Source organism: Lepisma saccharinum, chromosome 1 (genome assembly GCF_977018435.1).
Source record: "Lepisma saccharinum chromosome 1, izLepSacc3.1, whole genome shotgun sequence".
Lineage (NCBI taxonomy): Eukaryota > Metazoa > Arthropoda > Insecta > Zygentoma > Lepismatidae > Lepisma > Lepisma saccharinum.
The window spans coordinates 216609358-216630303 of NC_139229.1; the positions used below are offsets into that span (position 1 = coordinate 216609358).

Below are 20946 nucleotides of genomic sequence, written 5' to 3' on the forward strand. Positions count from 1 at the left end.
TCTGTGAATAATGTGGACTTTAAACAACAATTCAACAACAACATATTATATATATACACATTCATGTATAATGTATGTGTATGTGTGTGTGTGTGTGTGTGTGTGTGAATAATTCTTGATCTTATGTTGCCGGTCCACGTGCCGGAGTGGTTACCACATCGCGCAACGACGTCAGGGGTCCCTTCCTGGGCATGGATGTTTGTGAGTGTCCATTCATCAATTTCATCATATCATGACTCATCCCCATCTTCGCAATTAGCGAAAAGTGCCACAAGAGGGAAGTAAAATAAAGCAAATCAATCAATTGATCTCATGTTATCAAAGTCGCAAATGAGAGCCTAGAGTGTGATTCAAAAGTCCCTTAAAAAGCCCTATGAAAGGTAAGGGAGTTGGGCTGGGTACAATTGGTCATGATCAGTTCTTATGTATGCAGACGACATAGCCATCTTGTCCGAGACAATAGAGGGTTTACGAAGGGGCATAGATAATATATACGAGAGGTGCAACAAATATAAACTGAAAGTAAACGTTAAAAAATAAAAATGGCTATATGTTTAACGGACAGGAAACATGGACATATGGGGGGGGGGGAATTTAATAGAGCAGGTTAAAAACTTCACGTACCTGGGGGCAACACTTTCCATGACTGGAAGCTTGTCACACCACATAAGAGCAAGAAAGACCAAAACAAAATATGCAGTAGAACAAGTCATAAGGACAATAAATAAGGCACCTCAAAGGCCTTTCCTGGTCATTCAAAACCACTATTCATCAATAATATTCCGAACATGAAATTATGGAGTAGAACTGTGGGGGTTAAAGGGGGACAACACAATAACCGTCACACAAAGAGATTTTTATAAGAGGGTAATTGGCGTAAGCAGAGGTACGGCTAACTGTGGGCTCCTCAATGAATTGGGCTTGAACAGGGACACGGTACAAGCACGGATGAGGGTTGTTAAATATTGGATGCGAATATCATTAGAGGGCCAAACTACGCTGAGGGGACAATGCTTAGAAATACAGACAAGGGAGGAAAACGTTCAAAACTGGGGTTGGGAAGTGAAGAATCTCTTATACAATAATGGAATGGGTTGAGTATGGAAAGAGGGAGGAAGTGGGGCATTTTAATAGAAAACCAAATTAGAGACAGATTACTGGACATATACAGACAAGAAATAACAGCAGACTGCCAAACAAAGTCCTCAATCAGGGGACAGTTAAGAGTAAGAGATTGGGGAAAGCGAAATATGTTAATGTTGTCGGAAAAGCAACAGAGCAAAAGAGGCGCGCTGGCATGGTTCAGACTAGGGGGATGGAAACAATGAACGAAGAGAAACGAAGAAGGGGAAACTATATGTTGCATGTGCGATGGAAAGGAGACGGACGAGCATATCCTCGTGAACTGCCCTTCTACACGTAACCTAAGGGACAAGTTTCTGAAAAACGTAACAGCGAGGGAGGTGATAGAAGTGGTAAACGATAGAATAAAGACAAAAGAAGCGGGACAAGTGGGAAATACCTGTGGGAAGTAAGAGAACGGCGGGGAAAGCTATTACAGAAGACAGCGAAATTAGTGATCATGCTCAAACCAAGCCATGTTTATAGTGTAACGTAAAGTGTAAACACCCCTTATCATAAAGAAGAGGGGAGAATGATAGTGTGAAAGGCAGCCCGAGAAATAGTGCAAGGGTGGAGTTTGTGTGAGAAGTTAAAGATCGGAATTGAAGTATATGGAGAGTGGACACCTAAGAAATCAGACACATAACTTTATTTGATGGCTAAACCATACTTATTATGTCTAATTTTCTTACTTTCTAATTTTCTTATATCTAATTTTCTTATTTTCCTACATCCGATCAATTACTAAGAGTATCTATACATTAACGTAAAGAGGTTACAATATTAATACATGGCTGTAAGGAAAGAGTAAGTGTGTGTAAAGTAAAATTTGTGTAGAGCGTACAGCGTACAACTCGCACAAGGAAAATACAAATAAACAAATAATATATTCTTCAAACAGGTTAGGCTGAGGGGTAACTACGTACATTGGTGTGTTCCAAACGGACGTGTTTCATATTCGTGGCTGCCATATTGAATTCAACTCAAAATGTTTAAATGGGAAAGGGAAGATGTGATATATACGTATATGTATGACACTGTTTTCTCACACCTGGAAAATGGTACATTTGTTACAATCATGCAGCCGTTACTTTTTCCTGATTATAGATAGTTTCAAGAAACCTTCACTACTTCATTTCTCGTAAAATTCTAGGCTCATTTGAATCTAGTCTGACATGTGGGAGATCTAAGGTTGGAATTTTTTCGGTTTTGTTCCCGCATAAATCGTCTCTAGGGCCCACCCAGCCTCAAATCAAATGGTACCCCGGGAGGTGTTGGGGAAAGGCGGCCGCAGTGTGATGCTGATCCCATCACCTCAAGATGGCTGAAACTGAAAATATGTAGGGTCCACATACCCTAAATGTGCTCTCATGGCACGGTGTTGTGTTATATGCACAGGGACCTTTCACTTTATCTTTACCTGTAAATATTGTATTCGTTTCTGTACCGCTGAGTATCTAAGTTTATGTTTTACATACGGATATATGAAACCTCTACTATACCTGAGGCTGAGGAACCCCTAAAGGCTTACTTGTCTCCACCCCCCGCACTACGGGGTTTTGCGGCTCGTAGATCCTTCACTGTATATAACGTAACGATTAAAATGATATTGACTATCATTAAATGTGATAATTCCACATACACTTTATTTTGCAGCATTTTTGTCAGTTGTGTAAATTTTTTACACTTTGTTTCCAATTACAACGTATTATTATTGTATACTTATCTTATTTATTTATTTACTATATTTTGACAACTCCTGTTGTCTTCCAAATTTTTAAAACCAGAGTGGATTATATAGTCGGCAGAGTACCGGTTTTCACCTTATTGTACCTGTGTTCGCGAGATATATCTTCGGGCGGATAATTGTTAGGTTTTGCAGTTTAATTAAAATGCATTGGTCTGATGAAATAAAGTCGTTCTAATTTTTATGAAATGATGATTTGAAAATTCGCTTCTTTTTTCGTGTTCGTATGTTTTGATTACATAATTTCAAACAAAATTATTGCTACAAATTCGTAATTGATATATGACCTATATGACATATTACATGGTTTATGTGTTTCTCGTATATGAGCTGTCAAATACTTCAATTTTATTTAACACTGTGCATACATCTAGGTTATTATCTTTTGCTCTCAGAATACAAATTGAAATTCCATATAACATTTCTAAACACTCTAAACAGAGAGTACTGAAAAATCTAATCCAACTGATGTACAAATGAAGCAATATCATATTAATTTCATTATTGTTTTTCATTGTTCAAACACATATTCATTTATTCCTCCATAATATTTCCTATTATATTATTTCAGTGTATTTTAATTTTAAAATAGTACCTTGCTTTCGTTCCGTAGTTATTATGAAGTATCATTGAAGTTAAAAATACTAGATGGGAAGATGCTTCTGTCGTTTAACATAATGCTATTACCGAACTGGGGGATGCTTTGAGAAAATTTTGCTAGCCGGGGGACACCATCCACTGCATTCCCCCTCACTTCGAGCACTGATTATAAATGATCAAATTGTACAAATAAGAAAATACATTATAGAAACTTAACAGCAGCTATACAGTAAATTTAGTTATTTATTTTATTTATAATAACTACAAAGTAATCATCCTTCGACTGCCAGAATGTACGCTCCCAATCGTGGGTGGTTTCGACTGGAATTCATCCCACGATCCACCCGGTCTGATTTCGAGAAGAAACACTGGGTAGAAAAGTAAAAATGCAACCTAAGCGTGGTGCTGATTCCATCGGCTCAAGTAGCATATTACAGATTTCACGATACAATGTATGGGAAATAACTTTTATGTATTAAAGATGTACGTAATTATGCAGAATAACAGCCTCGTTAGCCTATCATAGTTATTGGTCCTTTCACATCGAAGTTTCCGGGTTTGAGTTGAATATCAGCAATTTCTTAATGAGAATTCTCTCAAGAACTAAGACAGGGATCGCTGAGGTAGTTGGCACATCTTATTTGTTCATCATTATTCGTTAAACGAATGAATTGGAAACATACCTGCATTTCATATCGTAGTAGAAATCTCTGTTTTGACTAGCTTCATGGAAGATCAGGAACAAAAGTTTTATTATGGAATTCAGAGTTAAATTTTGGCAATTCGATTTCACCGTATTTTTACCCTATATTCCTTACGTAATGTGGAAACGCATACGGTCAGAAGGTTAGTCACCTCTAAAAATCCGTAAAAATTTATTTAAATTCTAATATCCTTCAAGTTTCCCTTCAAATAGTTTCGTCATTTTTTCTCTTCCTTCCTAATTTAGTAATTTAGAGGGCTGGTTAGCGTGCAGAGCTTTCATCAGCGATGCCTGAATTCGATCCAAACCATGGCCTTTTTTTCATTATTTCTTAGCTGTGAAAAAGTATACGATTCTCCAGTCCCTTCCACCAACTTGTCTTATTTATTTACTTTCTTCATATCTACTCACGAAATACTATGAATCTAACGAAAACACACAGTTATAGTTAGAACAAGAAACACACCTCACATCGAAGGGTCCAGGTACGTGAAGTTTTTAACCTGCTCTATTAAATCCCCCCCATATGTCCATGTGTCTTGCCCTTTAAACATATAGCCATTTTTGAAAGCCATAATGTTTAATTTTTTAAATTTTACTTTCATTTTATATTTGTTGCACCTCTCGTATATATTATCTATGCCCCTTCGTAAACCCTCTATTGTCTCGGACAAGATGGCTATGTCGTCTGCATACATAAGAACTGATGATGACCAATTTTAACCAGCACAACTCCCTTACCTTTCATAGGGTCTTTTAAGGGAGTTTCGAATCACACTCTAGGCTCTCATTTGCGACTTTGATAACATGAGATCAATTGATTGATTTGCTTTATTTTACTTCCTTTTTGCGAGAGTGATTATTCCTGTTTGTCTATTTATCATTTTAGTTTAAAAAAACATTCCTCACTACTCCCATGATTAGCCTTCGTTTCAGTGTGATTGTTCTGCATGGACAAGGTCATGTTAGACTGATAAGCAGATACCACGTGACTCCGGGGCCAACCGTCAGTACCGCAGAGAAACTTCGTTAGCTTTGCGAGGTTCCTTCGCATCTTTGATAAAGTGCATGCTCCGTGCCTGTAGTCCAGGTACGTTTTGCATAACTGGCCAACTAGCAGTAAGTTTTGACTCTGGATATTTTTTGAACTTGGAGAAAAGTAATGAAGTGAAGAAAAACATTATTTTTCTGTATGTTTCGATTGTGTGCTCAAATGTTGAAGTAAACATAACTCTGTGACAGAGAACAACAATTACATTAGCCAGTCATTTCCGAGAAAACAGCGCTTCAAAGATTAGAAACTTAGCAAGCGTTATAATTTCAATAGCATATGGGGTTAGTCTTGTTAAGAGAATGTTAGATAATATTTTATATGTTGTTGAGAGTAGAGAAATTCCTCTTTAATTATTGCAGTTCATTTTATCACCTTCTTTAAACACAGGAACAATTATGGATTCTTTCCACTGTTGAGGGATTTCTTCTTTATTCCATATTAACCAAATTAATTCATGAATTTGACATATTAACGAATTTCCACCATATTTAATTAACTCAGCTGGTATTAAATCAATGCCAGGTGCTTTGTTATTCTTTAGCCTTTTAATAGCATCTTTAACTTCAGTCAAGTTAGGTTCTGGAACTAAAGGTTCTGCTGTGTGTACTTCATTTACTTCTGATTTATCTTATACATGAACACTTAAAAGTTCATTAAAGTAGTTCCTCCACCTATTTAAAATATCGCTTGGGTCAGCCAAAAAATTGACGTTTTTATCTTTATCAAACCAAGGCTTACTTTTTCTTCGTTTATGGTATCCTATACTTTCTTTAGCTGCTGATTCTATTGCATTACGTATGAGTTCCGAATTCTTATTTACGACTGTTTCATTTATATTGTCATCATCATTTAAATGTTGCAAAACAGCAAAGCTATTTGACAGTTTAATTTGGCAATCTTTCTTAATTTTTTTATCAGCAAATTTTCCTTTATTAAATTATAGAACTTTCAGATTTTGTTGCTTATGATTTATCACTGCGAGTCTTTCTCTTAATTTAGCAATTACTAAATAATGGTCAATGCCACAGTCAGCACCTCTTTGTGAACGAACGTCAATTTTACTAGTATGTCTTCTCTTATCAATGAGAATATGATCTATCTGGTTATGAGTTTTACCATCTAGAGAAGACGAGGCATATTTATGGATATCTTTATGTTTAGAAGTGGTACTTTTCACAATTAAATTCTTTGAGGTTGCAAAAGTAATTAATCTTATACCATTATCATTACTTAATTCATGAAGACTTTCTTTACCAATCGTGGGTTTAAATGACTCTTCTTTACCAATCTGTGCATTACATTCGCAAAGAAAACAGATAATAGGTTACGGTTTAAGGAGATATTGGTAGTCTCTATCGTCGCGTTTAACACCATAAGCAGGCTGTTGGGCTCAAAGTAATTACTGCAGAAAGATTACACTTATTTCATTAATGCATAGTATCCCCCAAATACTCTTCATATAATTAACACAGTTTTATTTTACAATTGAGTGATATGATTTTAGTGTTTTACATAATAACGAAGTTATTTATGAAACGTATTGTTGCGAAAATGTTTGAGATAACAAAGCATTCCATAAAATCAAACTAGTTCTACAATTTATATCTCCAGTACAGGGATTTTCGCATTTCAAAACTCGCAGCCCCTTTACAAAGGGGAATAGATTTCCACGTATAAAATAGGGTGAGGCACAAAAAGAAGTCGTACTCTATTAAAGTTTGATCTGTCGTTATAATGAAGAAATTCGAATGCCAAGATCAGCACCGTAACCTCCCCATCGTCCAGGACCGTATCCACAACAGCCTCCAATACCGTAGGCAACAACATGGTGGGTGGCGATGGCGATTTTGATGTTGTTCTGGCTGTTCACTCCTGTAATTCCTACAGCTAGAATTCAAGAGAAACATCACGATTGGGTCATTTTTCCTGATTTTAGGAAGTAATCTACGTAATCTGTAATCCGTTTTATATCACTAGATTGTAGATTTTCTTATTTTACTTCGCCACATATATTCATGTATCTATTTTCATGAATACAAAATACCTTATTTCCAACAAGTGTAAGGAAGAAATTTGTAGGCTGTATATCCGCTCTTAACATTATTAGCAGGCCACTGACCTCAAGATTTTGTAGAAATATTAAATTTCAATAATGTGAAAAAAATACATCAAACTACATCAAACTGGTTTATTTATAATTAATATTAAATTAACAATAGTTTTCAGTTAACTGACATAATTTCAGTACTTACAAAAATAAAGAGACAAAATTAATTATTTAGAAAATGTTATTCAATTTTCCTAAAAAGTACAAGCTAACAAAGTATTTCACAAAATAAATAATTTTTTTTACACTTTAAATTCAACATTATAGTCTGACCTTAGTCTTTAGTGAAGGGATTCCTAGCATTTTTTTCACTCGTAGCACCTTTGTAAACATGGTTCAATTTCGGCTGCACCGTTCATAGAACAATATACTTTAAATTTTAAAAATGCTAATAATATTTTTTTCTTTTTTATACTAGTACAGCAGCCAACCACAATGTGATATAAAATTAATAATTTAGTTACCAGACTTGAGATTGTAGTTTAGCGCACAAGACTATGATGTGTGACAAAGTAATTGAATTGAATTGAAAACACAATTCCCAAGTCATCTTGAACAACTTTGTATGTTTCCTGCTTTGGATTTTTATTTTTGCCATAAATGAGAAGACTTTTCACACAAGTAGGAAACCGAAAACAGTAACGGTAGTCATGTTGCTTTTCTTGCTAGTAAGGGCACCCCTTCACCAGCCCAAAAAGAAGCAGTGAGGGATGGCTCACAGTTCTCAAATTTAATTTTCAGAGCAGAAACAGCACAAAGCTCAACCAATTCGCCTCGTCCACAAGGGCCTTCTGTAAAGTCAAATGGTGAGGTAAATCAGTGACATTGCTCGATATTAAAAGATGGAGAGTAGAATATATCGGCTTCATCTTGTAGTTTTGACAAGTGGTCTAGAATGAAGAATTTCATGTCTCTCAAGTTGTGATATAGAAAAGTTGTCAAATCATTTTTCTTGCTCTAGATTCCCATAGGCCAATGTATTATTATTATTATTATTATTATTATTAATTGAATACGTTAACTTTGTCGGTTCACCGCACAATTGCCTGTATTCGGAATTGCATTGAAATCATTTAGCTTATTCGAATATGTACGAAGTACATAAGTTCAAACAACCAGCATCATTTGAAGCAAGTCATAAAATATATGTCTTCTGCCTTCAAAATAACGTCTGGTTCATTGAGTTTGATATCTCTCTCTAGCAAACGATCTCACAATAAACACCTTCTAATTTGTGTGCAGTAATATAGTGACGAACTCTGAACTAAACTTCAGGAAACTTATCACCTCACGTTTTAGGAATTAGTGTGTCTCTGTAAAGAGCAGTGAGGTATACAATCAGAGATATTTTCAATAATATGCTTCAGTTGTGTAATGCCAAGATAGGGAGCTTTATAAGAAAAATCGAATGGCATAGGCAAACGCTGCAGTTAAATTTATTGAGGGAGTAAAGATATCTGCATTGAAACAGAGAAAGTGTCGCTTATGCACGTGTACGTGCATATATGTTCAACGTGGTTAGAATATATGACATGTGTTGTTAATCTTTCATCTCCATTCGGAGACATGAAATTAGACGACCAGCAGATTTTATTTTAAACATGAGAAAAATGGGTAGAATGAAAAGGAGAACAATATATAAATGTAATTTTAGTTTTAGACCATAGAGATAGTACCCTCTACTCTTGCTTTGGAAAACCATGAAAAGTATGTTATTGTGAGCATATACTGCACGTCAAAGATCTGATTTCCAACACTTTCTTTACATCATCTCATCAGTCACGCAATATGATTCCTCTGCAAAAGAAAGTAACTCAATGCACACAATAGGGTGACGCACAAACTAAAGTCACGTTTTACTAGACTATGATCTAATTCTGTGGATATTTATCCTTATGATGAGGAAATGTAAGGACTGCATTAAAATTAAAGTAAGTTAGGGTAGTGTAAATTAAGGAATACATTAAGGCTTATTGCTCAATTCGTATCAGTTTATTTTCAACTGTTTAAAGGCTATAGATGACAAACAATTCATAATGTTGTCTAAGGTAAATTAACCGTAATATCCGTATCCAATGCCGCCGAGACCGTAGCCAAGACCAGCACCATAACCTCCCCATCCTCCGAGACCGTATCCTCCGTAACCTCCAAGACCGTATCCTCCCAAGCCTCCAAGACCGTATCCTCCGTATCCTCCAAGTCCGTATCCTCCCAAGCCTCCAAGACCGTATCCTCCGTAACCTCCAGGACCATAGCCAACAACAGGGTGAGTGGCGATGGCGATTTTGTTGTTGTTCTGGCTGCTCACTCCGGTGATTCCTACAGCTAGAATTCAAGAGAAACATCATGATTGGGTCATTTTTTATACCAATAGATATTGAATTCAAGTTATAAAGAAAGTAGTACAGTTTGTCAAATTAAATATACATTTCTGTAAACTGTTCGTACTCACATGAGGTGATAATTTTGCTAAATTAAAATAAATTAGAATTTGCTATAGCTGAAGAACGACTTTGAAATGGAATTTAAAATATAATCAACTAGTTCAATTAATTCATTTCCAAAATATGTTATGAATCAAGAAGGAACAAATCTTCTTCCCTTTTCTACAAGTTATGCCTTTATATTTATTTAAGGTATATAGATTCTTCTAGTGTGAACTAAAAGTCAATTGAATGTATACTCACCATAGGTTGATCCAATGATCATCATCAAAGCAACGGCGAAGATGGACATCTGTAAATGAGAAAAGGATATGTTTATAAAGATCGTACACTAACTCTATAATCAAATGTAATACAGTAAGCTATAATAGGAACATGTCGCTTGGATATTTTATAGGAGAACAATCTTATCTAATATAACCTAAATGTTATCTTCAAAATGTATTTTTAGGTACACGTTCATTCTACGTATTACTAAAATTGTCAGATCTATTGTGATGGAGTGGTAAGTGAGACGGATTAATCGACATAGAGATAATGACCTTCTGCCTCTTTTCGGGCGTTGGTGTTGTATAGATTAATGAAATTTATCATCTTTTTTCATAGTGTTATTGTAAGGAAACAAATGATAGAATATACCTAGGTAGCTATTTTTAATTTTAAATTATATGAATTTTATTTTATGTCAGATATTCCATACCATATAACATAATTATTTGTGTGTGTATGTGTGTGTGTGTGTGTGTGTGTGTGTGTGTGTGTGTGTGTGTGTGTGTGTGTATTGCAGTGCAGGAAGACTTTGAACGATCACTGAGATAGCGAACCTAGGATATTACATACATTATACTTGTTCACAAATAATACTTACCACGCTCTTGAAGGCCATTTGTTCTCTTTGTAGTTGAATTAGTTAGTGATGAAAAAATGTATTGAGGCTCCTTATATACCAATGTAATCAGGAAGCTGACCGCTGGAAGAAATCGCAGTTTGTCCTTGGCCTTTCATTCCTCTCCAGAAATCGCTTCCTGCCTTGATGATTTCGCCATCCGGATATTGTTACATGCAAGAATACCTGCACTATTGGAGAGAGATTTGTTGAAAAATTTCATAATTATAACCGATGGCCCTACAGCCCTCGAAGGGCCTTGGCCTATCTCCCGACTGCCAGTCTCCATCCAACAATCCTACTTAGAGGTGTGGAGATCTTCAAATTTCATAACAACAGTTATAAAACATAAATGGAGACTCTTGTAATTAAGAATATTTTACACTAAATTTTTGTAACTTTATATCAGCTTAGATCCTTTATATTAATTTTTGTGAAATAGACAAGAGAACAATCCAAATGTTGCCATTGAAATCAATCAGAGAACATCTGACTTATAATTCTTTATCCGTACCACTAAATGGATAGGTTGCAACCTTCGTAACTATTATTTTATGTAGGATACTCTACCTTTCTTGTCCTACTGCTACATCATTATTCAGTGTTTTTTCTTTACAAGCGAAAATAATTATTTTTATCTTGGAATAATATACGTTTGCCTTTCTCTCAAAACGAGACTATAATTTCGTATTCTGGGTATGTTATGAATGTATCATTGAGCCCCTCCTATTGCATCAGATTATTACACGTCATCGCGGTTAGCCTAGAAAGGTAGATAAGTATATAAGCCGTGCCTGATCTACAAATCTTGGGGGTTCCCCCGCAAAATATATGCAATGGTCCCCCTACTTACCTACCTACCTTTACACACACACACTCGTATATACATATACGGTTCGATACCCGGTGTAGGCACAAGGTGGTTCGGATCCTACTTTAAAATGTAGGTCCAGTCACGTTTAGCCTTTCTGTGAATAATGTGGACTTTAAACAACAATTCAACAACAACATATTATATATATACACATTCATGTATAATGTATGTGTATGTGTGTGTGTGTGTGTGTGTGTGTGAATAATTCTTGATCTTATGTTGCCGGTCCACGTGCCGGAGTGGTTACCACATCGCGCAACGACGTCAGGGGTCCCTTCCTGGGCATGGATGTTTGTGAGTGTCCATTCATCAATTTCATCATATCATGACTCATCCCCATCTTCGCAATTAGCGAAAAGTGCCACAAGAGGGAAGTAAAATAAAGCAAATCAATCAATTGATCTCATGTTATCAAAGTCGCAAATGAGAGCCTAGAGTGTGATTCAAAAGTCCCTTAAAAAGCCCTATGAAAGGTAAGGGAGTTGGGCTGGGTACAATTGGTCATGATCAGTTCTTATGTATGCAGACGACATAGCCATCTTGTCCGAGACAATAGAGGGTTTACGAAGGGGCATAGATAATATATACGAGAGGTGCAACAAATATAAACTGAAAGTAAACGTTAAAAAATAAAAATGGCTATATGTTTAACGGACAGGAAACATGGACATATGGGGGGGGGGGGAATTTAATAGAGCAGGTTAAAAACTTCACGTACCTGGGGGCAACACTTTCCATGACTGGAAGCTTGTCACACCACATAAGAGCAAGAAAGACCAAAACAAAATATGCAGTAGAACAAGTCATAAGGACAATAAATAAGGCACCTCAAAGGCCTTTCCTGGTCATTCAAAACCACTATTCATCAATAATATTCCGAACATGAAATTATGGAGTAGAACTGTGGGGGTTAAAGGGGGACAACACAATAACCGTCACACAAAGAGATTTTTATAAGAGGGTAATTGGCGTAAGCAGAGGTACGGCTAACTGTGGGCTCCTCAATGAATTGGGCTTGAACAGGGACACGGTACAAGCACGGATGAGGGTTGTTAAATATTGGATGCGAATATCATTAGAGGGCCAAACTACGCTGAGGGGACAATGCTTAGAAATACAGACAAGGGAGGAAAACGTTCAAAACTGGGGTTGGGAAGTGAAGAATCTCTTATACAATAATGGAATGGGTTGAGTATGGAAAGAGGGAGGAAGTGGGGCATTTTAATAGAAAACCAAATTAGAGACAGATTACTGGACATATACAGACAAGAAATAACAGCAGACTGCCAAACAAAGTCCTCAATCAGGGGACAGTTAAGAGTAAGAGATTGGGGAAAGCGAAATATGTTAATGTTGTCGGAAAAGCAACAGAGCAAAAGAGGCGCGCTGGCATGGTTCAGACTAGGGGGATGGAAACAATGAACGAAGAGAAACGAAGAAGGGGAAACTATATGTTGCATGTGCGATGGAAAGGAGACGGACGAGCATATCCTCGTGAACTGCCCTTCTACACGTAACCTAAGGGACAAGTTTCTGAAAAACGTAACAGCGAGGGAGGTGATAGAAGTGGTAAACGATAGAATAAAGACAAAAGAAGCGGGACAAGTGGGAAATACCTGTGGGAAGTAAGAGAACGGCGGGGAAAGCTATTACAGAAGACAGCGAAATTAGTGATCATGCTCAAACCAAGCCATGTTTATAGTGTAACGTAAAGTGTAAACACCCCTTATCATAAAGAAGAGGGGAGAATGATAGTGTGAAAGGCAGCCCGAGAAATAGTGCAAGGGTGGAGTTTGTGTGAGAAGTTAAAGATCGGAATTGAAGTATATGGAGAGTGGACACCTAAGAAATCAGACACATAACTTTATTTGATGGCTAAACCATACTTATTATGTCTAATTTTCTTACTTTCTAATTTTCTTATATCTAATTTTCTTATTTTCCTACATCCGATCAATTACTAAGAGTATCTATACATTAACGTAAAGAGGTTACAATATTAATACATGGCTGTAAGGAAAGAGTAAGTGTGTGTAAAGTAAAATTTGTGTAGAGCGTACAGCGTACAACTCGCACAAGGAAAATACAAATAAACAAATAATATATTCTTCAAACAGGTTAGGCTGAGGGGTAACTACGTACATTGGTGTGTTCCAAACGGACGTGTTTCATATTCGTGGCTGCCATATTGAATTCAACTCAAAATGTTTAAATGGGAAAGGGAAGATGTGATATATACGTATATGTATGACACTGTTTTCTCACACCTGGAAAATGGTACATTTGTTACAATCATGCAGCCGTTACTTTTTCCTGATTATAGATAGTTTCAAGAAACCTTCACTACTTCATTTCTCGTAAAATTCTAGGCTCATTTGAATCTAGTCTGACATGTGGGAGATCTAAGGTTGGAATTTTTTCGGTTTTGTTCCCGCATAAATCGTCTCTAGGGCCCACCCAGCCTCAAATCAAATGGTACCCCGGGAGGTGTTGGGGAAAGGCGGCCGCAGTGTGATGCTGATCCCATCACCTCAAGATGGCTGAAACTGAAAATATGTAGGGTCCACATACCCTAAATGTGCTCTCATGGCACGGTGTTGTGTTATATGCACAGGGACCTTTCACTTTATCTTTACCTGTAAATATTGTATTCGTTTCTGTACCGCTGAGTATCTAAGTTTATGTTTTACATACGGATATATGAAACCTCTACTATACCTGAGGCTGAGGAACCCCTAAAGGCTTACTTGTCTCCACCCCCCGCACTACGGGGTTTTGCGGCTCGTAGATCCTTCACTGTATATAACGTAACGATTAAAATGATATTGACTATCATTAAATGTGATAATTCCACATACACTTTATTTTGCAGCATTTTTGTCAGTTGTGTAAATTTTTTACACTTTGTTTCCAATTACAACGTATTATTATTGTATACTTATCTTATTTATTTATTTACTATATTTTGACAACTCCTGTTGTCTTCCAAATTTTTAAAACCAGAGTGGATTATATAGTCGGCAGAGTATCGGTTTTCACCTTATTGTACCTGTGTTCGCGAGATATATCTTCGGGCGGATAATTGTTAGGTTTTGCAGTTTAATTAAAATGCATTGGTCTGATGAAATAAAGTCGTTCTAATTTTTATGAAATGATGATTTGAAAATTCGCTTCTTTTTTCGTGTTCGTATGTTTTGATTACATAATTTCAAACAAAATTATTGCTACAAATTCGTAATTGATATATGACCTATATGACATATTACATGGTTTATGTGTTTCTCGTATATGAGCTGTCAAATACTTCAATTTTATTTAACACTGTGCATACATCTAGGTTATTATCTTTTGCTCTCAGAATACAAATTGAAATTCCATATAACATTTCTAAACACTCTAAACAGAGAGTACTGAAAAATCTAATCCAACTGATGTACAAATGAAGCAATATCATATTAATTTCATTATTGTTTTTCATTGTTCAAACACATATTCATTTATTCCTCCATAATATTTCCTATTATATTATTTCAGTGTATTTTAATTTTAAAATAGTACCTTGCTTTCGTTCCGTAGTTATTATGAAGTATCATTGAAGTTAAAAATACTAGATGGGAAGATGCTTCTGTCGTTTAACATAATGCTATTACCGAACTGGGGGATGCTTTGAGAAAATTTTGCTAGCCGGGGGACACCATCCACTGCATTCCCCCTCACTTCGAGCACTGATTATAAATGATCAAATTGTACAAATAAGAAAATACATTATAGAAACTTAACAGCAGCTATACAGTAAATTTAGTTATTTATTTTATTTATAATAACTACAAAGTAATCATCCTTCGACTGCCAGAATGTACGCTCCCAATCGTGGGTGGTTTCGACTGGAATTCATCCCACGATCCACCCGGTCTGATTTCGAGAAGAAACACTGGGTAGAAAAGTAAAAATGCAACCTAAGCGTGGTGCTGATTCCATCGGCTCAAGTAGCATATTACAGATTTCACGATACAATGTATGGGAAATAACTTTTATGTATTAAAGATGTACGTAATTATGCAGAATAACAGCCTCGTTAGCCTATCATAGTTATTGGTCCTTTCACATCGAAGTTTCCGGGTTTGAGTTGAATATCAGCAATTTCTTAATGAGAATTCTCTCAAGAACTAAGACAGGGATCGCTGAGGTAGTTGGCACATCTTATTTGTTCATCATTATTCGTTAAACGAATGAATTGGAAACATACCTGCATTTCATATCGTAGTAGAAATCTCTGTTTTGACTAGCTTCATGGAAGATCAGGAACAAAAGTTTTATTATGGAATTCAGAGTTAAATTTTGGCAATTCGATTTCACCGTATTTTTACCCTATATTCCTTACGTAATGTGGAAACGCATACGGTCAGAAGGTTAGTCACCTCTAAAAATCCGTAAAAATTTATTTAAATTCTAATATCCTTCAAGTTTCCCTTCAAATAGTTTCGTCATTTTTTCTCTTCCTTCCTAATTTAGTAATTTAGAGGGCTGGTTAGCGTGCAGAGCTTTCATCAGCGATGCCTGAATTCGATCCAAACCATGGCCTTTTTTTCATTATTTCTTAGCTGTGAAAAAGTATACGATTCTCCAGTCCCTTCCACCAACTTGTCTTATTTATTTACTTTCTTCATATCTACTCACGAAATACTATGAATCTAACGAAAACACACAGTTATAGTTAGAACAAGAAACACACCTCACATCGAAGGGTCCAGGTACGTGAAGTTTTTAACCTGCTCTATTAAATCCCCCCCATATGTCCATGTGTCTTGCCCTTTAAACATATAGCCATTTTTGAAAGCCATAATGTTTAATTTTTTAAATTTTACTTTCATTTTATATTTGTTGCACCTCTCGTATATATTATCTATGCCCCTTCGTAAACCCTCTATTGTCTCGGACAAGATGGCTATGTCGTCTGCATACATAAGAACTGATGATGACCAATTTTAACCAGCACAACTCCCTTACCTTTCATAGGGTCTTTTAAGGGAGTTTCGAATCACACTCTAGGCTCTCATTTGCGACTTTGATAACATGAGATCAATTGATTGATTTGCTTTATTTTACTTCCTTTTTGCGAGAGTGATTATTCCTGTTTGTCTATTTATCATTTTAGTTTAAAAAAACATTCCTCACTACTCCCATGATTAGCCTTCGTTTCAGTGTGATTGTTCTGCATGGACAAGGTCATGTTAGACTGATAAGCAGATACCACGTGACTCCGGGGCCAACCGTCAGTACCGCAGAGAAACTTCGTTAGCTTTGCGAGGTTCCTTCGCATCTTTGATAAAGTGCATGCTCCGTGCCTGTAGTCCAGGTACGTTTTGCATAACTGGCCAACTAGCAGTAAGTTTTGACTCTGGATATTTTTTGAACTTGGAGAAAAGTAATGAAGTGAAGAAAAACATTATTTTTCTGTATGTTTCGATTGTGTGCTCAAATGTTGAAGTAAACATAACTCTGTGACAGAGAACAACAATTACATTAGCCAGTCATTTCCGAGAAAACAGCGCTTCAAAGATTAGAAACTTAGCAAGCGTTATAATTTCAATAGCATATGGGGTTAGTCTTGTTAAGAGAATGTTAGATAATATTTTATATGTTGTTGAGAGTAGAGAAATTCCTCTTTAATTATTGCAGTTCATTTTATCACCTTCTTTAAACACAGGAACAATTATGGATTCTTTCCACTGTTGAGGGATTTCTTCTTTATTCCATATTAACCAAATTAATTCATGAATTTGACATATTAACGAATTTCCACCATATTTAATTAACTCAGCTGGTATTAAATCAATGCCAGGTGCTTTGTTATTCTTTAGCCTTTTAATAGCATCTTTAACTTCAGTCAAGTTAGGTTCTGGAACTAAAGGTTCTGCTGTGTGTACTTCATTTACTTCTGATTTATCTTATACATGAACACTTAAAAGTTCATTAAAGTAGTTCCTCCACCTATTTAAAATATCGCTTGGGTCAGCCAAAAAATTGACGTTTTTATCTTTATCAAACCAAGGCTTACTTTTTCTTCGTTTATGGTATCCTATACTTTCTTTAGCTGCTGATTCTATTGCATTACGTATGAGTTCCGAATTCTTATTTACGACTGTTTCATTTATATTGTCATCATCATTTAAATGTTGCAAAACAGCAAAGCTATTTGACAGTTTAATTTGGCAATCTTTCTTAATTTTTTTATCAGCAAATTTTCCTTTATTAAATTATAGAACTTTCAGATTTTGTTGCTTATGATTTATCACTGCGAGTCTTTCTCTTAATTTAGCAATTACTAAATAATGGTCAATGCCACAGTCAGCACCTCTTTGTGAACGAACGTCAATTTTACTAGTATGTCTTCTCTTATCAATGAGAATATGATCTATCTGGTTATGAGTTTTACCATCTAGAGAAGACGAGGCATATTTATGGATATCTTTATGTTTAGAAGTGGTACTTTTCACAATTAAATTCTTTGAGGTTGCAAAAGTAATTAATCTTATACCATTATCATTACTTAATTCATGAAGACTTTCTTTACCAATCGTGGGTTTAAATGACTCTTCTTTACCAATCTGTGCATTACATTCGCAAAGAAAACAGATAATAGGTTACGGTTTAAGGAGATATTGGTAGTCTCTATCGTCGCGTTTAACACCATAAGCAGGCTGTTGGGCTCAAAGTAATTACTGCAGAAAGATTACACTTATTTCATTAATGCATAGTATCCCCCAAATACTCTTCATATAATTAACACAGTTTTATTTTACAATTGAGTGATATGATTTTAGTGTTTTACATAATAACGAAGTTATTTATGAAACGTATTGTTGCGAAAATGTTTGAGATAACAAAGCATTCCATAAAATCAAACTAGTTCTACAATTTATATCTCCAGTACAGGGATTTTCGCATTTCAAAACTCGCAGCCCCTTTACAAAGGGGAATAGATTTCCACGTATAAAATAGGGTGAGGCACAAAAAGAAGTCGTACTCTATTAAAGTTTGATCTGTCGTTATAATGAAGAAATTCGAATGCCAAGATCAGCACCGTAACCTCCCCATCGTCCAGGACCGTATCCACAACAGCCTCCAATACCGTAGGCAACAACATGGTGGGTGGCGATGGCGATTTTGATGTTGTTCTGGCTGTTCACTCCTGTAATTCCTACAGCTAGAATTCAAGAGAAACATCACGATTGGGTCATTTTTCCTGATTTTAGGAAGTAATCTACGTAATCTGTAATCCGTTTTATATCACTAGATTGTAGATTTTCTTATTTTACTTCGCCACATATATTCATGTATCTATTTTCATGAATACAAAATACCTTATTTCCAACAAGTGTAAGGAAGAAATTTGTAGGCTGTATATCCGCTCTTAACATTATTAGCAGGCCACTGACCTCAAGATTTTGTAGAAATATTAAATTTCAATAATGTGAAAAAAATACATCAAACTACATCAAACTGGTTTATTTATAATTAATATTAAATTAACAATAGTTTTCAGTTAACTGACACAATTTCAGTACTTACAAAAATAAAGAGACAAAATTAATTATTTAGAAAATGTTATTCAATTTTCCTAAAAAGTACAAGCTAACAAAGTATTTCACAAAATAAATAATTTTTTTTACACTTTAAATTCAACATTATAGTCTGACCTTAGTCTTTAGTGAAGGGATTCCTAGCATTTTTTTCACTCGTAGCACCTTTGTAAACATGGTTCAATTTCGGCTGCACCGTTCATAGAACAATATACTTTAAATTTTAAAAATGCTAATAATATTTTTTTCTTTTTTATACTAGTACAGCAGCCAACCACAATGTGATATAAAATTAATAATTTAGTTACCAGACTTGAGATTGTAGTTTAGCGCACAAGACTATGATGTGTGACAAAGTAATTGAATTGAATTGAAAACACAATTCCCAAGTCATCTTGAACAACTTTGTATGTTTCCTGCTTTGGATTTTTATTTTTGCCATAAATGAGAAGACTTTTCACACAAGTAGGAAACCGAAAACAGTAACGGTAGTCATGTTGCTTTTCTTGCTAGTAAGGGCACCCCTTCACCAGCCCAAAAAGAAGCAGTGAGGGATGGCTCACAGTTCTCAAATTTAATTTTCAGAGCAGAAACAGCACAAAGCTCAACCAATTCGCCTCGTCCACAAGGGCCTTCTGTAAAGTCAAATGGTGAGGTAAATCAGTGACATTGCTCGATATTAAAAGATGGAGAGTAGAATATATCGGCTTCATCTTGTAGTTTTGACAAGTGGTCTAGAATGAAGTATTTCATGTCTCTCAAGTTGTGATATAGAAAAGTTGTCAAATCATTTTTCTTGCTCTAGATTCCCATAGGCCAATGTATTATTATTATTATTATTATTATTATTATTAATTGAATACGTTAACTTTGTCGGTTCACCGCACAATTGCCTGTATTCGGAATTGCATTGAAATCATTTAGCTTATTCGAATATGTACGAAGTACATAAGTTCAAACAACCAGCATCATTTGAAGCAAGTCATAAAATATATGTCTTCTGCCTTCAAAATAACGTCTGGTTCATTGAGTTTGATATCTCTCTCTAGCAAACGATCTCACAATAAACACCTTCTAATTTGTGTGCAGTAATATAGTGACGAACTCTGAACTAAACTTCAGGAAACTTATCACCTCACGTTTTAGGAATTAGTGTGTCTCTGTAAAGAGCAGTGAGGTATACAATCAGAGATATTTTCAATAATATGCTTCAGTTGTGTAATGCCAAGATAGGGAGCTTTATAAGAAAAATCGAATGGCATAGGCAAACGCTGCAGTTAAATTTATTGAGGGAGTAAAGATATCTGCATTGAAACAGAGAAAGTGTCGCTTATGCACGTGTACGTGCATATATGTTCAACGTGGTTAGAATATATGACATGTGTTGTTAATCTTTCATCTCCATTCGGAGACATGAAATTAGACGACCAGCAGATTTTATTTTAAACATGAGAAAAATGGGTAGAATGAAAAGGAGAACAATATATAAATGTAATTTTAGTTTTAGACCATAGAGATAGTACCCTCTACTCTTGCTTTGGAAAACCATGAAAAGTATGTTATTGTGAGCATATACTGCACGTCAAAGATCTGATTTCCAACACTTTCTTTACATCATCTCATCAGTCACGCAATATGATTCCTCTGCAAAAGAAAGTAACTCAATCCACACAATAGGGTGACGCACAAACTAAAGTCACGTTTTACTAGACTATGATCTAATTCTGTGGATATTTATCCTTATGATGAGGAAATGTAAGGACTGCATTAAAATTAAAGTAAGTTAGGGTAGTGTAAATTAAGGAATACATTAAGGCTTATTGCTC

The 20946-nt window shown here is 35.6% G+C and overlaps 1 long non-coding RNA gene across 1 annotated transcript; it reads right to left on the reverse strand.

The window, feature by feature from the left end:
- Window positions 1-9576: 9576 nt before the first annotated feature.
- LOC145991838 (uncharacterized) lies at window positions 9577-10683 on the reverse strand. The gene is made up of 3 exons (XR_014442101.1): window positions 10646-10683; window positions 10021-10069; window positions 9577-9658 (listed from the first exon to the last, which is right to left on the reverse strand). It is a non-coding gene; the product is annotated as an uncharacterized LOC145991838 (long non-coding RNA).
- Window positions 10684-20946: the final 10263 nt, after the last annotated feature.